General features: G+C 39.5%; 1 protein-coding gene across 4 annotated transcripts in view; it reads right to left on the bottom strand.

Moving 5' to 3' along the window:
- The window catches only part of bor (ATPase family AAA domain containing bor), a 130,426-nt gene that overhangs the window by 16,533 nt on the left and 102,359 nt on the right, over positions 1–11,534 (bottom strand). The window lies entirely within an intron of this gene.

The raw sequence follows: 11,534 nt of genomic DNA on the forward strand, positions 1-11,534 counted from the left end.
GTCTGGATGGTATTTTTCAGGAAACTCCTGCACTTCATGCCATTTAGCACACATTTCCTTGACAAGTGCAAAGGGCACATTATTCCTTCCCTCCTTTTCCTCTGATGACAGCTCCTCCATTGCAATCTGTTGCTGCTCCTTCTGAAGGTCTACAAGTTCTTCTGTAGTGAGTTCAGTTCTATGCTCCTCCACCAGCTCCTCCACATCATCTTCAGTCACCTCTAGGCCCAAGGTCTTCCCCAGGGACACAGTATCCTCTACCGGCTCATACTCATCTTCAAAGCTTTCAAAATCCCTGGCTGCCACAAAGGCAAGCCACAATTTCTTCCACGCTGACTGCATGGTCCTGGAAGACACATTACCCCCAGGCTTTGTCTATACTGAAATGGTCCTTCCAGAACTCCCTGATGGTTAAATTTGTTTCCAAAGTAATTTCAAAGCATCTTTCAAAAAGTGCTTTGGTGTAGTTTCTTGAAGTTAGAAATGACCTTCTGGTCCATGGACCGCGTATAAAATATCGAGCTCGGCTCCTTTAAGAGGCAAGAACTTCACAGTTATAAAACTGAACTCCTCTAGCAATTCGTTTTCCAAGTTTGGAGAGTGAGAAGGAGCATTATCCATAAGTAAAAGAGCCCTGAATGGTAATTTTTTTTTAATGAGGTATTTTTTGACAGTGGGAGTAAAGACCTCATGAATTCACTCATGTAGCATAAGCAATATTGTGGCAAAAAATAAATACATCTCAGCCATAGTTGTTTTCTTCTACCCATGTAGTCATGACTGGTGAAACCATTGTGCTTGCCATGGTATAATCACAGTATCTGTTATTTTTCCCTGACAATAATTTCCATCAGGGGTTGATCAAACAGAAATCAAAAAATTTCAGTTCACTTGCAGTGTTCCACAGGGTGGAAATAAATGGTATAAAATACCGACACAATGGAAATATAAACACATATGCAGTATAATGTGATCCTTTATTGACTACGTTTCGCCCACTTGAAAAAGCCCACTGTGTGGGCAAAACGTAGTCAATAAAGGATCACATTATACTGCATATGTGTTTATATTTCCGTTCCACAGGGTACAATTTAGCAGAATTCCACTGTGACTGTCATCAAACTGATGGGGATTGGGCACAAAATTTGCTTTTTTGCTGCCAATCCCAGATGCAGTCTGTTGATGGGTAGTGGATATTAGTAGCTGGTTGTGGTTGAGGATGCCCTGAGCCACGGATATGCTGAGTCAGCAGCGTGGCTTCCGGCTTGCGCTGTTGCCATATCCCGCATGGCACCACCACCTACTGATGCATGTAGTCTATTATCCATCCCAACTGTAGCAACTTTCACTGTTGATGGTGAAAGGCCATGGGATGTACTCAGGGATATACTCTGCCCCCTTGGAATAGCATATGGTACACTACCGGACTGCAAGCAGTTGTATAAATCGATGCTTCACTAGTGAATATTCTTCCTCATTGTTGCTACTTGAATGGTCATCAATAGCAAGGAAATCAACATTACTGTCACTACCATTACTCACATCTGAGCCCTGGCCATGGGAGAATATAAGCTTATGCTTACAGCATTGTAAAACTTACCATAAAACAGACAGACCAACCCCAGAGGTGAATGGTTGAGGGTCATCTGGGTTTTCAGCACTATTTCCATCATCCTGAGCAATGCTTTTGGTAACTGCTCAAAACCACAGAATTCATCTTCTCTTCCACTTTTGTCACTGTTACAACTGTTACTTGGGAAGAGAAGATTCCCAGTTCGCCTGGGAGAGAGGTTTTTGCTACCATGAGACATAGTGAACAATGGGTACTGAGATGGCATTCCCACAATGCGATACTGTTGTCCCGATTTTTTTGATTACTGTACACACTGACCACACAGACCCAGTCTCTTAGATGTAGGCCTACCAGCTTTCTCGCACTAAATTTGAAGCTGCTAAAAAGAAAACTAGACAAAATTAAAAAAAAAAATCTTGCGCGGTCACGAACTTTTTTACCTTGTGCTTCGTAAGATAATATGTTTCAAATAGCTATAAACTGCTTTAGAAACGTCGTATTAAAATGGGATTTTCACCAAAATGTTGCCAGATTCTTAAACTATTTTTCTGTCAATAAAACTCATTTTAGATGTTTCTTGATTTGTTTTCATACTCCGTGCGTAACCACGGGTAACACACCCTTGAAGGCATTCCCAGTAATTTAGGTACTTTACTGGCTCAATGTGAGTTGTAAATGATCTCTGTACGTGTATTTGTTCCAGCTCTGATATTTCTCCTGCTTTGAATGGGGCCGTCAGCAGTGAGCAAGATTCTAAATGAGGGAGCACTAGTTAGAGGTCCCAACGATGTTTATGCATTGGCGATTTTGCCCACTTTGAGCCCTATTTTCGGCCAATTTTAGTGTACTTGTCGACAAAAAACACAACTATTTTGCTAGAACTCCATTTTTTCTATCGAATGAATACAAGAAACCACCCATTTAATGATTTCAACTATCCAATACAGTGGTCAGAATTTAGCAATTTTGCCAATTTCACACAAATTTCAAAAGATGCCAATTTCCAAATAGGGTCCAGAATAAACAAGAAAGACATTCTTGGCACTAAAATAACATTTCCTCTGTTCATTAGTCACATCCCCATGCCCCTCTTACATTCTTTTGCTTTCTACTTTGAATTTTTATTCTCACAAAAAAAATAGAAGATTTACTGTTATGCAGACTACTGCATTGGTGTAAAAATGGTATAAATAATATCAGCGCACTTGTGAAAGAATATCAGACTCACCAGTTGACGTGTATTGGATGCACAGCATAATTTGTTTACTTTTGAACTTTGGTAAAAATCGAACATCTCTGCTACTTTGAGCTCAATTTCAAGGTACTTTTCTTTGTAAAACCAGTCAAAATCATCTCAATTTCTGTAATATGTCTTCCATTCTATAAAATGAGACCAGGAAAACTAGAATACAACAATAAATACCATACGAAAATACAGTGCAAAGTCGCTGCTTTAATCCAAAAACACGGTCAAAGTTTTTTTTTCTCATTACGCACTGTGCTGCAGGATTTTTTTTATACCACGCACACTGACCACATAGACCCATTCTTTCATATGTAGGCCTACCAGCTTTCTCACACTAGATTTGAGGGCGCTAGAATTTAGGCGTACTAGTATGTCAAAAACCCTGGCTCGTAAGCCATACTAGTACGGCCGAAACCCTGAAAGGGTTAAAAGAAAGGTCAACTGACACAATTATTCCCAGGTCTTTTACGTGTTCCTTTTGTTCTATTTGGTGACCCTCTTGAGTTTTGTATATAGTGTTCCTTTTGAGTTCCTTATTCTTTCCATATCTAAGAAGCTGGCACTTATCACCACTGAACGTCATGTTGTTCTGCACTGCCCACTGGAAAACCCTGTAATTTTTCAGTGTCTTCTACTGTGGTGACTTTCATACTTATTTTAGTGTCATCTGCAAATGATGATACAAAAGTGTGACGGGTGTTTTTATCTATGTCTGCTATGAGGACGAGAAACAGCAGAGGTGCCAGGACAGTGCCTTGCGGCACTGAGCTTTTGACCTCGCTGATCCTGGATCTTGCTCTGTTTACTACTACTTGTTGTGTTCTGTGTGTTAGGAACCTGAAAATCCATCTGCCTACCTTTCCCATAATGCTCATGACCCTCATTTTGTGCGCTATCACTCCATGATTGTATTTGTCAAACGCCTTTGCAAAATCTGTGTACATAAATCACATCTGCATTTTGGTCTTCTTCCAATGTCTCCGTAATTTTGTCATAATGGTTCAGCAGCTGTGACAGGCATGATCATCCTGCTCTAAAACCATGCTGATTCAGGTTATGCTGGTTGTGCTGGTCCATGAAATTTGTAATCTGCCATCTCATCACTCTTTCGTCCAATACACGTCAACTGGTGAGTCTGATATTCTTTCACAAGTGCACTGATATTATTTATACCATTTGTAAACCAATGCAGTAGTCTGCATAACAGTACATCTTCTGTAATTTTTAGCTAGTGCTCTACTACCTCCCTTATGCAAATGAGCTATGTCTACATTCTTTAAGGCCTCCGATATTTCACGTAGATCTAAGCTCTTTCTCCAAACATTACTGAGGGGTCGTGCTAGTGGTACTTTGCACTTCTTTATAAACAGAGCATTCCATGAATCTGGTCCAAGTGCTGAGTGAGTGGGCATGTTGTCCATTTCTTTTCTGAAATCTATTGGATTTGTACTAATGTCGGTTAGTTGGTCTGTGCGGCCTTCTGCTGGAGTGAAAAATATTTCTACATTTTCTACCTTGCTGTCATTTAGTGGGTTGCTGAACACTGACTCATACTGTTCTTTTAGGATTTCACTTATTTCCCATTCATCGTCAGTATACGAATCTCCTCTCAATGATGGGTCAATTCTACAGGTAGTTCTTAGTTTGGATTTTGCATAGGAACAGAAATATTTTGGGTTTCTTGCAATATCCTGTATGGCCCTTTGTTCCCCTTGTACTTCTTCTGTTAGGTATGACATTCTGAGTTTTTGCTTTAATTCAGTGATCTCTCGGCTAAGCCTGTCTTTCCTGTTGTAACATACAGTGGTACCTCGAGTTTCAAACAGTTCTCAACTTGAACAATTGTGTAAGTGTATTTTTGTAAGACCCCCAAAAATACACTTACAGTGTATTTTTGGGGGTCTGAAACTGACTAATCTAATTAACATTATTCCTAATCGGACCAAATTAGTTTGGTATCGGCACTCGAACAGCCTTTTGGAACAAATTAAGCTTGTAACTCGAGGTACCACTGTATTTGTGTTTTTAAGCAATTCAGTAACCTGTTTTCTTCTTCTGTACCATCTCTTCTTCTGTACCATCTCCTATGCTCTCTCTCTATATCTGATCTTCTGGGATTCCTCAATGGTATGTGCTTCATACATATACTTTTTATGCGTCTGTATTCAGTGGTGGGAATTTAGAGCGCTCATGTCTGATTTCCAGGATATGTCTGATAGCTCTTGGTTTATTTTTTCCCAGTCAGTTCTATGGTTGTTAAAATTAAACTTACTGAACATGCTGTCTCTAACATTAGTGGTGCAGTTCCTTAACCCTCAGTTAATACTCGTTTGAACTTCTATGATGTTGTGATCAGAATACGTATATTATTTTTGTAACTGTTATGTCTGATTAGCTCCTCGTTGTTTGTGAATATCAAATCCAGGGTATTTCCATTTCTAGTGGGATCAAAGCCTCATTTGTTCCCTGGTATGTGCCTGTTGAGCCAAGGTGTTTCCCCGAGATATTTCTGGTATAACATTGCGTTGCACCGTCTTCCATTTTACATGAGGGAGATTAAAATCTCCAAGGAGTAAAATATTTGGTGTGGGATTTTCTAGCCTATCCAGAAAATTATCTATCTTCCTTAATTGATCTGTGAACTCCTCAGCAGTTGCTGATGGTGGTTTATATACTAGGATAATTACCAAATTCCTATTGTCAACTTTAATGCCTAGGATTTCTACTATATCATTCATAGAGTTCAGCACTTCTGTGCAACAGAAAGTATCTTTTACACAGAGTCCTACTCCTCTCTGTGACCTATTAATTTTATCACATCTATACATATTATAGTTTTCTATCTTTATTTCTCCATCCAAAACATCCCTTGTGTGTGTTTCTGTAAATGCCCCAAACATGGCATTTGCTTCCGATAGGAGCCCACTGACATAACTAACTTTGTTGTTTTTATTTGATTTCAGACCCTGAATATTTGCAAATATGAAGCAGGAATTACCATTGGTGATGTTTTGTTTTGCTTTGTGCTTCATTAGTACCACTGGTGATGTACTACTTGGTATGGCCCCTGGTGTACATACCTCAATACTGATTTTGCATTTGATTGTTTATTATGGGCTGATGCCTGGTTTGGTATGTCCCATTTTGCTGCCCATCTGTTTCCCCTGTACCATTCCTCCTGTTTGACTCTTTCTTTGGTCTAAAAAAGCTTGCTGTTCATTTTCCTTTTCTCTGCTTTCTCTGTAATGCTGCATTCCTTTTACATGATGGTCTGGGCAGCTCAGGTCATAACATTCTCTGGACTGTGTTGAAGCTTTGCACATCACTGGATGGAAGTATCTGCACTCTTTGTTGAAACGACACTTTCCCTTTCTCAGCACGTCGGCACATTTTCTGCTGAGTTTATTCCAGCAAGCTCTGCCATATAGGCACATACTTTTTGCATAGTACAGTGGACCCCTGGTTCGCGATATTAATCCATTCCTGAGAGCTCATCGTAAACCAAAATTATCGGAAAGCGAATCAATTTTCCCCATTAGAAATACATATTAATCCATGCAAGACACCCAAAAGTATGAAAAAAAAACTTTTACCACATGAAATATTAAGTTTACTGGAATAGAATAATTACAATAACAACAATAACAATAGAATAATTGACACTTACCTTTAATGAAGATCTGGTGATGATTGATGGGATGGGAGGAGGGGAGAGTGTTGAACCTATTGTTTAGAAGGGGAATTCCACTCCATTAGGACTTGAGGTTGCTTTTCCTCCTGAGTAATGTAGGTCCTGCTTGGCAATTTCTTCCAAAACAGGCCTGTTTCGTCACAATTAAACACTTGTTCAGGTTTCAGTCCTTCAGCCTCTATGTACTCCTTGAATTCATGCACATATTTTTCAGCCACTTTATGGTCTGAACTGGCAGCCTCACCATGCCTAATCACACTATGTATGCCACTATGATTCTTAATTCTTTCAAACCAACCTTTGCTGCCTTAAATTCACTCACATCACCACTAGTTGCAGGCAATTTCTTTACCAAATCGTCATGCAACTGCCTAGCCTTTTCACAAATGATCGCTTGAGAGATGCTATCTCCTGCTATCTGCTTTTCATTTGTTCACACCAATAACAGTCTCTCAGCATTTTCCAACACTTGCGGTCGCTGTTTCGTAATCACAGTTGCACCTTTTGCAAGAACAGCTTCCTTGATTGCCGTTTTCCTGCTCACTATAGTAGAGGTGGTTGATTGGGGTTTACTATACAACCTGACTAGCTCCGACACACGCACTCCACTTTCATACTTTGCAATTATCTCTTTCTTCATTTCAATAGTCATTAGCACCCTTGGTCTCGAAGGGTTGGCACTAGAAGCTCTCTTGGGGCCCATGGTGACTTATTTTGCAGAAACAAGCACCAAAAACAGTGATAATATGGATAATATAGAATGTACCAAATGTATCCTTAGATGTGCGCACACTGGCTGGCTTGTTAACACTGGCACACACGGGGCAGTTCAGGCCACACGTGGACACGTCTCGTACGAATCGCATCACATACCAGGTTTTGTAACGGGAACCGAGGCAAATTTTTGGCGATATAATGCATCGGTTACTGGATTTATCGGATACCGATAGCATCGCGAACTGGGGGTCCACTGTATATGCAAATGTTCTGACTGCTTATATTTACTGATTTTGTGTCTTTCCCAATTTGTGTAACCTGATTTGAATTCTGTTGTTCTCTTTCATCTAGGTGTATTTCTTCCCTTTTTTCATTTCTGTCTGTTCCTGCTCTAGCTTTCTCTTCCTCCTTTTCCCTTTTCTCTATGTTACATACTGTGCCCATGTTTTGTTCTTTTCCCGACTTGCTCTGAATGATGTTTTCCACTCTTATTTCCACTCCCTGGTTTTTACCTTTATTTGCACTTTCCTCCTTTTCCTGTTCCTTGCCCTTTGTTTTCCACTCATAGTGTAGTACATAGCAGCAGTTCAATACCGGTGCATAATGCAGTCAAATAAAATTTATAACATGCTTTTCGATGGACACTGGTTGTGTTATTATTTATTGTAGTAGTACTCAAATTTTTTTAGCATAAAATTCCACAAAACAATTTTGTTTACATACAGACACTAAACTGAGAATATTTCTATCTGCTTCAGTATAGTAGGGCCTCACTTTATGGCATTTTGCCTTACAGCGTTCTGCTAATACAGTGATTTCAAATTATGACCAAAACTCTCTATATGGCTCCCAATCTTTCTAATATGACACGCGCCACCCAAAATTTCAAGTGTTTTAAAGTTATTTCATATTTTATATATACAGTGGACCCCCGCTTAACGATCACCTCCAAATGCGACCAATTATGTAAGTGTATTTATGTAAGTGCGTTTATACGTGTATGTTTGGGGGTCTGAAATGGACTAATCTACTTCACAATATTCCTTATGGGAAAAAATTCGGTCAGTACTGGCACCTGAACATACTACTGGAATGAAAAAAGTTCGTTAACCGGGGGTCCACTGTACTCTGATAATTATACTTATGTGTACCTGTACCTAAAGTAAACTTACACACTGTGCTGGCATGCAGGTACACATTAAAATCACTCTGATGCGCATTAAATGTCGTATAAAATGTTAATATAGACATTTTGCTTAATCCATCTATGATATTTTTTCAAAATTATATGATAAACATGCTATGTAACATATAAACATGATAAATATACCCACAGTAGAATAAATCAACATAAATATGAGATGCTTTTCTTGTCACCTTGCCAGAGTGAACTAAAACCATACATGTTCGGCAGGTTTGTTTACATAACTCACCATCTGTCCTCTCTCATGTACTCATTCTCTCTCTCTCTCTCTCTGTAGTTCGCCTGTTTAATCTCGTTTACTCACCTTTCACCCTACATTAAGACTACAAATATTTTAAGGTAAGTAATAAATGTACTGTATATGCATTTTATCGCTCTAGGGTGCTTTTAATGCCTAGTATATAATGTGTGGGTGGTGGTGGCCAGATGGGGTTACAGTACCTACCTACCCTACTACTCACCTTGCACCCTTTATTAAGACCATTAAGACTACAAATATTTTAAGGTAAGTTATGCAACTAGGGAAGAGAGAGGTGTGGAAGAGAGAGATTTTGGGAAATGTTGAGTGAGTGCATGGGGGGTTGTGAACCAAGTGAGAGAGTACTTGTGATTGGGGATCTTAATGCTAAAGTGGGTAAAAATGTTGTGGAGGGAGTAGTAGGTAAATTTGGAGTGCCAGGGGTAAATGAAAATGGGGAGCCTTTAACTGAACTATGTGTAGCAAGAGGTTTGATAGTAATACATATTTTATGAAAATGAGGATAAGTATGCAAGGTATGATATAGCATGTAATGAAAGTAGTTTGTTAGATTATGTATTGGTGGATAAAAGGTTGATGGGTAGGCTTCAGGATATGCATGTTTATAGAGGGGCAATGGATGTATCAGATCATTATTTAGTTGTAGCTACAATTAGAGTAAGAGGTAGATGGGACAACAGGAATATGGCAATAGCTAGTAAGAGAGAGGTGAAAGTGTATAAACTAAGGGAAGGGGAATTTAGGGTGAGATATAAGCAACTATTGGCAGAAAGGTGGGCTAGTGCAAGTATGAGTAGTGAGGCGGGGGGGGTTGAAAAGGGTTGGAATAATTTAAAAAATGCAGTATTAGAATGTGGGGCAGAAGTTTGTGCTATAGGAGGGTGGGTGCAGGAGGGAGGAGGAGTGATAGGTGGAATGATGAAGTAAAGGGTGTGATAAAAGAGAAAAAGGTAGCTTATGACAGGCTTTTACAAAGTAGAAGTGATATAAGAAGGGCAGAGTATACAGAGAGTAAAAGAAAGGTGAAGAGAGTGGTGAGAGAGTGCATAAGGAGAGCAAATGATAGAGTGGGAGAGGCATTGTCAAAAAATTTTGCTGAAAATAAGAAAATCTTTTGGAGTGAGATACACAAATTAAGAAAGCCTAAGGAATGCATGGATTTGTCAGTTAAAAATAGAGTAGGGGAGTTAGCTGATGGGGAACTGGAGGTATTGAGTAGATGGTAGGAATATTTTGAGGAACTTTTAAATGTTGATGAAGGAAGGGAGATATAACATCTTTTAGGAATGAGGAAAGACCAGGATGTGAGTGTAGGGAAGGTACGTGAGGTATTACGTAGAATGAAAGGGGGTAAAGCAGCTGAAACTGACAGGATCATGACAAAAATGTTAAAAGCAGGGGGGATATAGTGTTGGAGTAGTTGGTGTTTTTGTTTAATAAATGTATGAAAGAGGGGAAGGTATCTAGGGATTGACAGAGAGTGTGGATAGTTCCTTTATATAAAGGGAAGGGTGACAAAAGAGACTGTAAAAATTATAGGGGAATAAGTTTACTGAGTCTTCATGGGGAAGTGGAACAGAATTCTTCCTCTGTAAGCCATGCGTGTTGTAAGAGGCGACTAAAATGCCGGGAGCAAGGGGCTAGTAACCTCTTCTCCTGTATATATTACTAAATGTAAAAGGAGAAGCTTTTGTTTTTCCTTTTGGGTCACCCTGCCTTGGTGGGATATGGCTGGTGTGTTGAAAGAAAGAAGTTTACTGAGTATACCAGGTAAAGTGTACGGTAGGGTTATTATTGAAAGAATTAGGGGTAAGACAGAGAGTAGGAATGCAGATGAGCAGAGTGGGTAGGTGATGTGTAGATCAAGTGTTTACATTGAAGCATATATGTGAGCAGTATTTAGATAAAGGTAGGGAAGTTTTCATTGCATTTATGGATTTAGAAAAGGCATATGATAGAGTGGATAGGGAAGCAATATGGCAGATGTTGCAAGTGTATAGAATAGGTAGTAAGCTAATAAATGCTGTAAAGAGCTTTTATGAGGATAGTGAGGCTCAAGTTAGGGTGTGTAGGAGAGAGGGAGACTACTTCCCGGTAAAAGTAGGTTTTAGATAGGGATGTGTAATGTCACCATGATTGTTTAATATATTTATAGATGGGGTTGTTAAAGAAGTACAGTGGACCCCCGGATATCGGCCGTTTTTTTTTTTGGCCGAAATTCTATCCTGGATTTTGGCTGGCAACTCAGAAATTGGCAGCATTGGACGCGTCCGCCCACCATGAAGTGTGCGTGAGTCAGTCTGGCTGTGTCTCTCAGTGAGTGAGCAACACTCTGCACTTTCATCCACACATTTCGTTATAATCCATTGTTTTTCGTGGTTGTTTATTGAGTGCGACTGCAAAATAAGCCACCATGGGCCCAAAGAAAGTTCCTAGTGCCACCCCTGACCAAGCTGAAACAAGCCATATTTGCAATATGTTCAGTGACAAAACCTTGTCCCACTTCAGGCAAATCTTAGAGAGACGCCAGAAACAGACCTTTCTGGACAGTTTTTTTTTTTTGTGCAACAAGGGTGCAGTGACTCTCAGGCTGGTCCTAGTGCCAATAAAAGACAAAGAAAGTGAGTAATCCCAGATAGGGACTTGATACCTGAAGTCCTTATGGAGGGGGATTCCCCTTCCAAACAATAATCAGTCCTCCCTCTCTCCTCCTCCCTGTTTTCCATATGCCAACAACAATCTTCAATAAAGGTAAATGTGATATTAAATGTTCATTTATCCATTTCATTAGTCATTTTATTTAGTTCTCATTGTTTTGCATAAATGCATTTTTTGTTAATACAG

This window comes from Cherax quadricarinatus, chromosome 87, assembly GCF_038502225.1.
Source record: "Cherax quadricarinatus isolate ZL_2023a chromosome 87, ASM3850222v1, whole genome shotgun sequence".
Taxonomy (NCBI): domain Eukaryota; kingdom Metazoa; phylum Arthropoda; class Malacostraca; order Decapoda; family Parastacidae; genus Cherax; species Cherax quadricarinatus.